Here is a 14,112-nt window from a genome sequence, read left to right as displayed (position 1 = left end):
ATTTTTTTAGTATCTGTTGATTGTCACTTATTGCTACAGGTATGATTTTGTCCAACAGAAAAGGAATGGCTAACCAATTTTTAAAGCAGTTTTTAAAAAATTAAAAAGGAAGTAAATAATTTCCACCCTGCTCCCAAATCTGCTAAAGCTAGAAGGTCTTTGGAGGTGATTCCTCGTGCTAAGGATGCCTTCAGAGCACAGGTACAAATCCACCAGTTATTAGCTCTGCACAGCAGCTATTCCACTGATTAATGTCATATATGCTGTTATTCTGTAATAAATGCTGAGAAGGCAGCATATATTGCTTCCCTTGTGACAGCTGGTTTGGTCACCACCTACTCACTTCCCTTCCCCCCTTTGCACATTCACTCAACAAAGATGGGAAGAGCAGCCAGAGCACCCTGAACTTTGGTCTGAAGTGACACCAAGGATATTATTTCAGATGGATCCTACAGAATCACTGCAGACTGGAATAGATACAACCATTCATGGGTTGTCCTGAGTTTCTCAAGAGGCTACAACATATCAATATGGTGCATGAAGCATATGTAAAGTGGTGGGTGTAGGCAGTGGTAGGCAACCATTCATGGGTTGTCCTGAGTTTCTCAAGAGGCTACAACATATCAATATGGTGCATGAAGCACATGTAAAGCGGTAGGTGTAGGCAGTGGCAGGTTGATGGTTGGACTTGATGATCTTAAAAGTCCCTTCCCTAACCTAGATGATTCTGTATGTTCTCTTTCGTGATTTAGATTCTGGCTAAATGGGACCACGATGAAGATTACTCATTTTGAATCTAGTACTAGCTAATAAATTATCTGCCAAAAGTTAAAGAATGATATACTTCAGGTTCACAGCAGCATTTACAACTTAAAAGTCAATGAGTATTGTGTTTGTTGTTCTCTTTTTTCCCCACACTTTGCAGGCTCTCGTGAATGATGACTCAACTGAATTGCTTTGACACAACAACCGACTGCTTTATGTTTAACTGTGTTGCCAATAAAAGAAAGAAGAAGAGCATATTCTCAGTTCAACAGGAAACCTTTCAGTTTCATAAAAATACGGTCAGAGGTGATGCAGAAACATTTTTATATAAACACACAGTTTTGAGAAGACATATTTAAAAGCACTTTCAAAAGTGTCCTCTCCCTTTTTCAGTAGCTTCAGATTTACTTCAAGGTTTTTAAGTAGCAAAAAACCTCTTGAATTTTGTTATTGCAAATATATGAGACCAAGCAACTTGTGAGCAGCTTTTCCTGGGGGAAAAACCTTCTGAGGTCACCTCAGAGCGGGAGAATCACGGAGGATATTAACACCTTACGAATATTACAAATGCATCACCATCCATCTTGACCTATATAAATCTCCCATGAAAAAGACTTAATCAGTTTTCTGAATGGTCCAGTCAATAGTTTAAGGTCGGTGAGTGACAGAGTTCATCCTGATGTTGCAATTTTCTGAACTTAATATACTTTGATACAGTTTTAGTGGTGAGAGTTTCTGCGTGTCCGGTTGGAACCAGAATTTGCTGTCGATCCTGCTTGGGTAGTTCCCCACAGCCCAGCTCTCTGGGGCTGAAGTCAATGGAAAAACGTCCATGGAAATTGGCTGAGGCTACCCTACCTGCTTATAAAAGTCAGTGCTTCTAGATCTCGTTGCAGCTGGAACCTTAATTATTGCTTTTCCAAAGGAAGTTGAATCGCCATCTTTGACATAATAATTCTGAAAAATTTCAGTTTCCTTCAGACCTTAAATAAATGTTCTGAGCTCAGGGAGTCAGAACTCAAATAATGAGTCCCTTCCAGCGCTTAATTGTTGTGCGCCTGCAAATTCAATCAGCTATTTAATAAAATACCCTCTTCACAAAAATAAACTGCAGCAGAATCTAAACTAAACTTGAAGATCTGACCCAAACTTGGACATCTGTAAAGTATACTTGCCATTGCGACTGTCTTAATTCTGCTGCAATTCGTGAAGATCTGACCCAAACTTGGACATCTGTATACTAGCCATCGCGACTGTCTTAATTCTGCTGCAATTCGGTTTTGCTCTGCCTGAAGTGTAAATAGTCCTACTGACCTCAGCACCAACTGGGAGAGGCTTTTTAAGACTTATTCGACTCATACATGTGTAATTTCAATAGTTTCAGTTACACTATAATATTTTAAATAGTAAAATAAAATGGGAAATATTCCCAGAGATGGTAAAATGGTAATTATGCAACATCCAGGCACACTAAAAAAACCAAAATTCCATTCATTGTATAACTCTTTGATCCTTATTTTATCCTCCAATCTCTTATTTTTTTTTTAAATTCTCAGTATAAAATCCTATGGAAACAAACTATATATTTTTGTTTGTGCTCTTTATATCCAGATAGTAAATACTTAGTAAGAAGTCAGAACAATGAAAGAAACACTAAATCCCCAAGCTTTAGAAAACATATTTGAGTTGAGATCTAGAAAAAGATCATTTATTTTTATTTACCCTTTTTAAAGAGGTTCCATAAGTATTCCCAATGGCTCTTGCCTTTCTTCTATTCCCACTTGAAAGTCTGAATTGAAAATTTTTCCATCATTTTGAATCCAGTAGAGGACAACAAACAGCTCCTGCTTTTTCATTGATCTTTGGGGTTTCATCTTTGTGAAATATGCAAGAAACCTTTCTGATGTTCGGATTTTAATGTACGGCCGAGTGCTGGTAACAGATGAAATGGACTCTGCTGTTCCATGAATGTGTAATCATGAGCTGTACAAAAACAAATTGTGCCATAAGCTTTTGACCTAAAGGTTTAACATAATATACAGTATTTTGTGTGTTAGTCATCCTGGCTTTTTAAAGGCTTCAACAAGAAGAAAAATAAAAAAATATGATAGTGTATCAATAAATTGTCTGTGAGTTTTCAAAATATTCTCCTGTGAGTTCTGTCTGATGGCAATTTCATCTCAAAGTACTTCCTTTTTGGTAAAACTCTATAAACGTGTTGTGCATGGATTTGATTAAATTCCTTTTTATTGTATTACAGTATCATATCGCACTTAAACAGACATTCTCTGCAGACAGAAGTGGTAAAATATGTGAAATTTATGGTGTCACTCATGTCATTGTAGATATTTTGTTCAAAAATAATAAACTTTTTTCAGAAACCATGCAATAATTTTTATGATTTTTAAGGCAGTGGGTTTAAAGTCACAGGAGGGACTATCAATACCACTGGGAAAAAGGGTGGAACCCTCAGCAGCAGTAAAGGTGCATTTACCATTAAATATTTCAGGAGTGAAAATTTGAGGGAGAAGGAATAGAATGCCTTTACTTGTTAAATTAATCAGATTAACCTTCAAAATACTTTAACTGCATTAATGAAACATACAGAGGAGTTTTCAGGGAGCATGATGGAGGGTGGCAGGCACTGAATCAGGAGTTTGATCTTCCCAGGCCTCCTTCACAGTGAGCAGATGGAAAGAGGACTCTCTCAAGGACAGGCAGCTCTGAGAAAAAGCCTGTTGTGAAAACTCAGGGCAAGTTATCTTGATAAATGGCTATTGAAATCAGGACAGCCACTCAAATATAGTCCTGCTGATCTTATTATCAAAATGGCAAAGAATTCACTTGCGGTAAAATAGTCTTATGGAAACTTTCTAGACCTGTGGGCCCTCCTAAGCACTCCTTGATAGAAAAAAAATAATGGTTATGAGAGAACTGAAGTGAAGTTAGCAAATAAGAATTCCTCTGAGACCAGTCTGAGTTCTGCTAGTCTGGTTCCAGCAGGGTTAATATGCCTGTGAAGAGCGTACAGAATGTTCATCTTGGTAAAGCCACGTGTCAACGTGATGCCATTTAGGCTAGAAACCCTTTGCATCCCCAGTGCAGAAGCTTTGTGCTCCCAGACCCCCTATGACCAAAGGCAACATCAATTCTCTCCTTTCAACTTGCTTTTCAAGTCGATGGGACACTAATACAAGACACCTGGTCTGGTGGGAGGTGTTCCTGCCCACGGCAGGGGGTTGGAGCTGGATGATCTTTAGGGTCCCTTCCAACCCAAACCATTCTGTGATTCTATGACTTTGCCATTCTTCCAAATGAAATATTTCCATATACGAATAATTCAGTTCAGCAACGTATGGCCTGGAGCTCTAAGAAACAGACATTTCTCAAAAGAACAGCCAAATATAAGCGAGTCCCTGAGCGTCCCTCCTACAGCCCATGGACCTGCCTGGTTAGTCCCTGCTCTTCCCCACAGCTCTTGCTCCACCAGGTCTGTCCCACCTTGTCTTCCCAAGCCCAAAGCAAAACTGGTGCCTCTGGTCTCCTTCAGGTCCTCTCACAAGCCACAATGTTCTGAAACTACGTCTGCTGCATACATTTTTGTTTCCAGAGCATGAAAATGGCAAAGGTGAGGTACCAGGGGCACAACAAGCCATTAAACAAGTCAGTAACAAACAGGTAATGTGACCTCAGAGTCAGAGAGAAAAAGAAGAGATCAATATGTGATTAAATTCCATAAAACGTGCAGCCCTTTCAACGCAGAATTCTGGAAAAACAGATGTCTCTTTTTCTGTTTGCAGCTACAAACAGAGCATCTTCTTTTTCCTGTTTGCATATACAGCTACCAAATTCTATCAACAATGAAATAAAGATTTACGGTCCACTCATTTGATTTTATTTCTAGTATCCTACCCTCTCTATACCGGCAGGATCTCAGAACGTTTTTTTCTGAATAAGCATTATATGCAAAACAGGTTTCCCTCCCCGTCCAGTTCTCGTGTCTTTGTAGCAACAGCATCATTTCTCAGGAAAATATAAATGACACCACGAGGTGGCGCCCTCTCCCGCCCATGGAGGGACCCCGCGGGTGTTCGCCTTTCGTTTCACTGAATTTCACTGAATTTTAGAGTTGGAAGGGACCATAAAGATCATCTAGTCCAACTCCCCTGCTGAAGCAGGATTGCCTAGAGCTAGAGGAGATAAACTTCAGCAAAAGCCATTCCTGTGCAGGAACTCCACGCTCTGACACTCATTATTAAGAAGGAAACGTATAAAGCACACGCACTATTCACGCTAAAAATCAGACTTCATTTTGAAAGTCATACAAACTTTTTGAGGTGATGCTTCTTAGAAACAAAAACAGTTGAGAGATTAAGTTATTAGGAACAAAATGTAAGAGTTGATGCCTATATACACATATCAAAATGTAAAGGTTTGTGTACCTGACTATTTTATTAAATTGAAATGGCATTTTAAAACAGAAAGCAATAATTTATATTTTTTTAGTATCTGTTGATTGTCACTTATTGCTACAGGTATGATTTTGTCCAACAGAAAAGGAATGGCTAACCAATTTTTAAAGCAGTTTTTAAAAAATTAAAAAGGAAGTAAATAATTTCCACCCTGCTCCCAAATCTGCTAAAGCTAGAAGGTCTTTGGAGGTGATTCCTCGTGCTAAGGATGCCTTCAGAGCACAGGTACAAATCCACCAGTTATTAGCTCTGCACAGCAGCTATTCCACTGATTAATGTCATATATGCTGTTATTCTGTAATAAATGCTGAGAAGGCAGCATATATTGCTTCCCTTGTGACAGCTGGTTTGGTCACCACCTACTCACTTCCCTTCCCCCCTTTGCACATTCACTCAACAAAGATGGGAAGAGCAGCCAGAGCACCCTGAACTTTGGTCTGAAGTGACACCAAGGATATTATTTCAGATGGATCCTACAGAATCACTGCAGACTGGAATAGATACAACCATTCATGGGTTGTCCTGAGTTTCTCAAGAGGCTACAACATATCAATATGGTGCATGAAGCACATGTAAAGCGGTAGGTGTAGGCAGTGGCAGGTTGATGGTTGGACTTGATGATCTTAAAAGTCCCTTCCCTAACCTAGATGATTCTGTATGTTCTCTTTCGTGATTTAGATTCTGGCTAAATGGGACCACGATGAAGATTACTCATTTTGAATCTAGTACTAGCTAATAAATTATCTGCCAAAAGTTAAAGAATGATATACTTAAGGTTCATAGCAGCATTTACAACTTAAAAGTCAATGAGTATTGTGTTTGTTGTTCTCTTTTTTCCCCACACTTTGCAGGCTCTCGTGAATGATGACTCAACTGAATTGCTTTGACACAACAACCGACTGCTTTATGTTTAACTGTGTTGCCAATAAAAGAAAGAAGAAGAGCATATTCTCAGTTCAACAGGAAACCTTTCAGTTTCATAAAAATACGGTCAGAGGTGATGCAGAAACATTTTTATATAAACACACAGTTTTGAGAAGACATATTTAAAAGCACTTTCAAAAGTGTCCTCTCCCTTTTTCAGTAGCTTCAGATTTACTTCAAGGTTTTTAAGTAGCAAAAAACCTCTTGAATTTTGTTATTGCAAATATATGAGACCAAGCAACTTGTGAGCAGCTTTTCCTGGGGGAAAAACCTTCTGAGGTCACCTCAGAGCGGGAGAATCACGGAGGATATTAACACCTTACGAATATTACAAATGCATCACCATCCATCTTGACCTATATAAATCTCCCATGAAAAAGACTTAATCAGTTTTCTGAATGGTCCAGTCAATAGTTTAAGGTCGGTGAGTGACAGAGTTCATCCTGATGTTGCAATTTTCTGAACTTAATATACTTTGATACAGTTTTAGTGGTGAGAGTTTCTGCGTGTCCGGTTGGAACCAGAATTTGCTGTCGATCCTGCTTGGGTAGTTCCCCACAGCCCAGCTCTCTGGGGCTGAAGTCAATGGAAAAACGTCCATGGAAATTGGCTGAGGCTGCCCTACCTGCTTATAAAAGTCAGTGCTTCTAGATCTCGTTGCAGCTGGAACCTTAATTATTGCTTTTCCAAAGGAAGTTGAATCGCCATCTTTGACATAATAATTCTGAAAAATTTCAGTTTCCTTCAGACCTTAAATAAATGTTCTGAGCTCAGGGAGTCAGAACTCAAATAATGAGTCCCTTCCAGCGCTTAATTGTTGTTCTCCTGCAAGTTCAATCAGCTATTTAAAAAGTACACTCTTCACAAAAATAAACTGCAGCAGAATCTAAACTAAACTTGAAGATCTGACCCAAACTTGGACATCTGTATACTAGCCATCGCGACTGTCTTAATTCTGCTGCAATTCAGTTTTGCTCTGCCTGAAGTGTAAATAGTCCTACTGACCTCAGCACCAACTGGGAGAGGCTTTTTAAGACTTATTCGACTCATACATGTGTAATTTCAATAGTTTCAGTTACACTATAGTATTTTAAATAGTAAAATAAACATGGGAAATATTCCCAGAGATGGTAAGATGGTAATTATGCAACATCCAGGCACACTAAAAAAACCAAAATTCCATTCATTGTATAACTCTTTGATCCTTATTTTATCCTCCAATCTCTTATTTTTTTTTAAATTCTCAGTATAAAATCCTATGGAAATAGACTACATATTTTTGTTTGTGCTGTTTATATCCAGATAGTAAATACTTTTTAAATTCTCAGTATAAAATCCTATGGAAACAAACTATATATTTTTGTTTGTGCTCTTTATATCCAGATAGTAAATACTTAGTAAGAAGTCAGAACAATGAAAGAAACACTAAATCCCCAAGCTTTAGAAAACATATTTGAGTTGAGATCTAGAAAAAGATCATTTATTTTTATTTACCCTTTTTAAAGAGGTTCCATAAGTATTCCCAATGGCTCTTGCCTTTCTTCTATTCCCACTTGAAAGTCTGAATTGAAAATTTTTCCATCATTTTGAATCCAGTAGAGGACAACAAACAGCTCCTGCTTTTTCATTGATCTTTGGGGAGTAATCTTAATTAAAATAAATCTTATGACTAAATGCCTTGTGGAAGGAAGTGGACACAGGAGCAGAACTGTCTTTAGCACTGCTCTAGTCCAAACACACAAACTGCCTCCCTGGAGTTTCTGTGTTAATAGGAATTTAGTTTTGGTGGAATCTCTCCAGAGCTCATAGAAAAAGATGAGATTAAACACATTTTACCTGTATTTTACCTGCACTGTCTTTAGCACTGCTCTAGTCCAAACACACAAACTGCCTCCCTGGAGTTTCTGTGTTAATAGGAATTTAGTTTTGGTGGAATCTCTCCAGAGCTCATAGAAAAAGATGAGATTAAACACATTTTACCTGTATTTTACCTGCTGAAGAAACACTCTTGGATGTTGCTGTACTTTTCTGGAAAAAAAATGCAAAACCTTGGAGACCTTTTCAATTAGCTCTTCTATAGCCTGTGTCTCCTTTATGTGTATGAGAACTTCAACCATTTAGCTGTATTACTACACTATCCCTAAGATTATCTAGAATTGGAAAAAAGAGGAATTTGGCAGATTCATCACTCCATAGAAGGATGTGAAAATAAGGTGGACTCTTGCTGTGCTTCTCGTGGGAGATCAGTTGATTCAGAAGGGCAAAAGGGCAGAGGAACAATGTGTAGACGCATTTCCAGCGCTCTTGTCCATACAAATAAATCCATAGAAGATAATTATTCTTGGGTAGTTAATTTGAAACCTAGCCCAACTAGCCAGACTCCATGGCTGCATCTACACAGTTCTGAAGGCAGCAGAATCAAAACAAACACTTGTGTTTACTCAACAGGAACAGGTAATTAACTCCATTCTGAGATCGTGTCATGAGTGTCACATCTCACTTGTAAAGAGCAATCTAAGAGGCAAAGATTACTACTCTTTACAGACTGATCAAAAAGCTGTGAACTCAATCTCTTCATATGGCACCCAGGACAATAGCTCTATGACTCTTCAGTGTGTTTTTCAGGGGGAAAAAAAAGGTCAGTCAATAAAAAAAGAGGAAGAATCAAATTGTCATTCCTATTTCTCTAGGATGACTCCCATGAAACAACTGGAATTGTAGAAGAGAAAGAAAGGATAACTTGGGCCCATTCCAGCCAAAAAAAACCTAATTTCTATTAGTTAGACTTAGGGCCACATCCACAGTGAAGATACTAAACAAACTTACTAAGCATCTTCAAGTCTCTGTCCCCATTGCTTACTGTCCCTCCGTGGCCCCATGGTCTGGCACATTAGTTTTGTATTAGCGATGGTGGGTACATACTCAATGTTCACAGAACTCCTACTGCCCAAAATATCACAATATCAATAGTTACAACCTCATTGCAAAGGACAGAGCTATTTTGGGAGACTGAAAATAGGAATCTTTCTTTCTCACAATAACTGCCCATTCCCTGACCTCCTCCTCCTGTATCTGGCAGAACGTTGACACTCTGAAGAGCCTTCAGGACAAGACAGAACTGAGACCTCCTTCATTTTTCCCTCCCTGTGGGGTATTGCTTTTTCTATCCCAGCTCAACTCGCTCTATGAAAAGCACCCCCTGCATACTTTACCAGCAAGAGAGAATCTACAGTAAATAATACATTTGTAATTGCATTGAGTAAAACTCTAAATTATAATATTATATAAATATATCTTAAATATTCCTTAGCCACCTGTTTCAGTTTAACAAAAAATGGTCTAATACTATTTCTATGATGGGAAATCATACATTCATTCATTGTGCCTAAAATCGCATTTTAAGTGAACATAGAATCACAGGGATAACAGGGACTTCTGCTTTAAGATAGATTCAGACACGTATGTTTGGGCAGACACTTGTTAAACCTGTTTTTAAAGAACTTAAATTATGTCAACTTCCCACTTGCCCAAGGCTTTATTGTAGTACTTCATTATTCTTACTCTTAGAAGTTTTTCTCTAAATATCGAATAACTCTTCCTTTTTGCAATTTAAAGTTGCTATTTCTCATTCTATCTATGACAAACACGGCAAATTTATTATTCCCTTTCTCTTTGCTAATGGTTTATTTACCGCATTCCTTCTCCACACCACATTCCTCAATTGTTCTCTTCTTTAAGACAAAAAAAAAAAAAAAATCCAATTCACTTATTCTTTCCTCACAGATCATGGTTTACAGACTGCAAATCCCTGCTGCTGCTCTCCTCTACACGCTGTTTGGCCACTCCTCCTGCCTGTCTTGGAGAGCCCAACAAGAACAGAGCAAAGAATTCTAACTAAAGCCTTGCTACCAAGGTGCATATTTTGGATATAGGGTTTTATTTATCCATACCCCTTTTCATAGCATCCTCTGTTGATCCACATTCAGCATGGGACCCATACGAACCCATAAACACTCTTCTGTGCACAAATATTCGTTAGGCTTCATTTGCTCACTTGAGTAAAACATTTTGCTCCCTTCTAGCCTGAAGTGACATGAAAGTAATGTAATTTGAATCTTTTCCAAGGAACAAGAGGCCCCTTTTAAAATTCCTTCTCCAGCTTCACAAGACCTTTCAAAAATATTTTAAGACCATTTGGGTAGAGCTCTCCCCATCACTCAATAATAATAAAGCATCCCCATCACAGCCAAGCTACATAGCATTCATATGCTGTCATAACAGTGCTTTTAAGGAAGAAAGCATGAAAATTTCGAGTAAATATTCATTTGGTGCCATTTCTTGCATTCAGAAAATAAAAACCAGATTTTCCATCCTTCCCTTTTGGCACATGTACATTCACAGGCACAAATTAATTTATCAGGCTGGATTCTGTCACTGTTAGGGAGCTGTTAGAATATGTTCCCCGCACAGCAGGTGCCTAAAGAAGAGGACTTTCTGTTGTGGAATGGAAATTTCTGTGGTCAAAGTTAGAGGAACATTTTAGATGTAATTCCCCAAAGTATTTCAGCTGCATGTAACACTAATTTAGAGGGGGGAAAAAAAAAATTAGCTTCAATTGCTGACTGAAGCACTGACATGTTTAGGTCCCAGGGACCCCTAAAGCAAGGGAGTCATGCAAAAAGTTTGATTTTAAGTGAGACATGGAGGGTCACCAAAATGTCCAATGAAACAAATAAATAATTATGCTTTATTTTGAAAATAATTGGATTATTCAATAATTTCAAATAAATACAAGCTATGGGTCTGTTTTAAAAGAACTTCCTCAGTTTATTCTTCCACTAAATTTTGGGCTTCGTGTGAGAAATACTGAGTAAGCAGATAAATGAAAAAGTTATCAAGGAAAATAATGACTCCTGCAAAATAATTGTGGAGTTTCTATGTCCTGTTACTGCCAAATCAATTCTGTAATATCTCAGGAACGACAGCTCAAGGTCAGGGTAAAACCAAGGTAATAGCCCCATGGAAACACCACCGTTCCAACTGATGTTATGCAAAACCTGAGAGTAACACCCTGTTGCTCAAAGCACATTCACCTTTCCCTGAACATGTCTTTTGGCTTTCCACTGGCTCAACTGCTGAACTTACAGCTTTCCATCTCTGATTATTAATGTTACAACTAACAAGGAATTAAAAGCAGTTCCTGAGGAGTGCCTTCTAAACATCAAATGATAGACAAGTGATTTATACATTAGATCTTCCACTAGTAATATAAATATTTTGAAACCTTTTCATATCAAATTGGTTTACATTGACAATTCTCAATTTAAGGTCTTTCACCTATAGATAACTTGAGATAACTTCTGGTGGAGGCAGTTCCCTGGTAAAAACCAAGCTATCATCATATAAAGGATTTCTTCTAAGAATATAGTGCTTCTTAAGGTTATTTTATGTATTTCTGAGGCCACAGTTGGCAAACTTGGTGAAATTTACTCTCTTACAGCGACTCATTGGTTAGTATGCATTTAGCAGGTTAAGAGTGACCTTACAAGCACCTACCAAGAAGAGAGAATTTACTGCCACAAGTAAAAGATTTCAGTGACAATCTATAAAATTCATAATATAAAGGTATTATTTTTTCAGTGTTGGGTTGATGGTTGGACTCAATGAACTGAAAGGTCCCTTCCAACCAAAACAATTCCATGATTCTATAATTCATATAAAAAAAATGAAATGTTAGGGTTTTAGAACACTAGGAATCTTGCCATAATTGGATAGAGGTGACATTGACACCATCACATATATTCAGGAAATCCATAGTACTGCTATGGACGGCTGTTATTCTGAAGTTATTCTTCACCACTCTTAAAGAAGATGTAGCTGATTTTTTTTGAATTTTTGTATAATTGCAGTAACCTAAAATGTAGTAAAATATAGTACAACAATTTAATATCCTTACAACTGGGTTCACAATACTTCAATACTTCTAAGAGTACACCCCCACTGCTCTTTGTTCCTTCCTGTTGCTCAGGACAATATGGTCAGAATCAATACTTATTTTTAAAGGACATTTTTCTCTTGCCAAATCTTTCAGCATGTCAAGAATTATTAAATGGGATTGCCAGTTATTTCAGAGAGCACATGGGGGGAAAAAAAGATCTAGATAGTCTTCCAAGATCCTGAAATGTCAGCGAATCCAAATGCTTCCTTTGATGTAATTTCAAACATCTGAAAAACATTATTAACCCAATGCTAAGGATTCCTCTTAAATCATTGAAGACACAAAGAAGATAACAGACCCGATTCTCACTGTCTTTTATCTCATATAGTTATTAGCTGTGTAAAATGTGTACGCAAGAAGACGCTAATTTTGAAATCAAGAGGTAGGGCAGTGAAGTATTTCATCTATCAAAAGCAAGTGTAGGTTGGAGGCTGATTTGATATGAGCTGGCTCAGGTTCAGTGTGGAATATTTCTTCTGTTCGGCACTTTCTAAAGAAAAGCCATTAACTATTAAGTGGTGAAGCTGAGTTGTCCTTTTGCTTCCCTCTTCCATATCAGTTCCATCTCTGACTGGTGAGTGAGGGAGGGAATAGGAGGTTGTGTGCCCTCTGGGAAGTACAGTAATTAGACATGAGTATTATCTAGAGAATTTCAAGAAAAGTCACTTGCTCCCCTCACCCGAATTTATTTTTCTAACAAGATTCTTGGTTTGTATAGTGATTCATGCTTAATGGCTGTCATGGCTTACTGGATATATAGAACCATGTGACAGAATACTATTTCAGTGGTGCTATATCTGCGGTGCAGAAAAATACATGCTCTGTTGAAAAAGGAATGCAGATACATTATATATAAATACATTATAAAGCATGGTAGAAAACATTCCCCTGCCTTCTATTTTCTTTTTTATTTCTTTTCCCAAGGGCTCTGGCATTATTGTATTTACTCATACCTCATCCAAGAGGCTGCCATTATTTTTACTTTGCTTTTTTCCAGGCTTGCAATGGCGTAAATGACTGCAAAAATACAAGGTAATAGAGAAGAAGGAGGGCTGGTTGTGACCAGGGACGAGCCTGGCAGAAATTCTTAAGCCAGGCAACTGTGAGGGTGTTGCTCTGAGGAAACCTCTGGGAGGACAGGAAACAAAATAACTACTTGGAAACTAACAGTAAATTTACAGCTATTAACCATTTGCTTTGATTTTTTTAATTATTATTTTTAAGCTATAACTAAAAACAGACAGTGAAAATACAAAAAGGCGCAGCTATTAACCATTTGCTTTGATTTTTTTATTATTATTATTTTTAAGCTATAACTAAAAAGAGACGGTGAAAATACAAAAAGGCATAACTGGCTGAATTTTCCATACGAGGGAGAAGGCTCAATAAAACACATTAGACTGAAGATGGAAATTCCCTGGGTGGTTCTGAGCTCCTGTCACGCCAGAGTCATTATCAAATCATAGGTGTGTATATCCCTGGCAGTAAAAACTCTTTCCAAGAAGTAAATGTAGTTGATTAAGTTACATTTAATAGCTACTGCCCAGTCAATCCTTTGTGTGCTTTAGAAGCACAAGGCACGATGCCAGGTCAGCATTACCACGTGCTCTATCACAGTGATTTCTGCACTTCTCCATTAGTGTGTGGCTTAAAATTCTGTTTAACAAATTCTAAATGCAGCTGTTTGGAAACACGTAAAATAGTTTCCATAAATTTCTCAGTGATCCTGTATACTGGGGAACGGAGGGGCACATTTTCATTCAATGGTGTAACACAGAAAGTCTTAAAATTCTGTGGTAAACTGGAAATGCCCAAGAAAAAGGATTTAAAGATGACCATAGAGTGATAGTACACTAGATCCTAACTAGTTCCTGGAAAAACACATCACACCAAGAAAAAGGATTTAAAGATGACCATAGAATGATAGTAAACCATCACGTGTTGCAGGTGAGA

The sequence above is a fragment of the Calidris pugnax genome, unplaced genomic scaffold (assembly GCF_001431845.1).
Source record: "Calidris pugnax isolate Ruff unplaced genomic scaffold, ASM143184v1 scaffold172, whole genome shotgun sequence".
NCBI classification, from domain to species: Eukaryota; Metazoa; Chordata; class Aves; order Charadriiformes; family Scolopacidae; genus Calidris; species Calidris pugnax.
Note: the sequence above shows the minus strand (reverse complement) of the source record.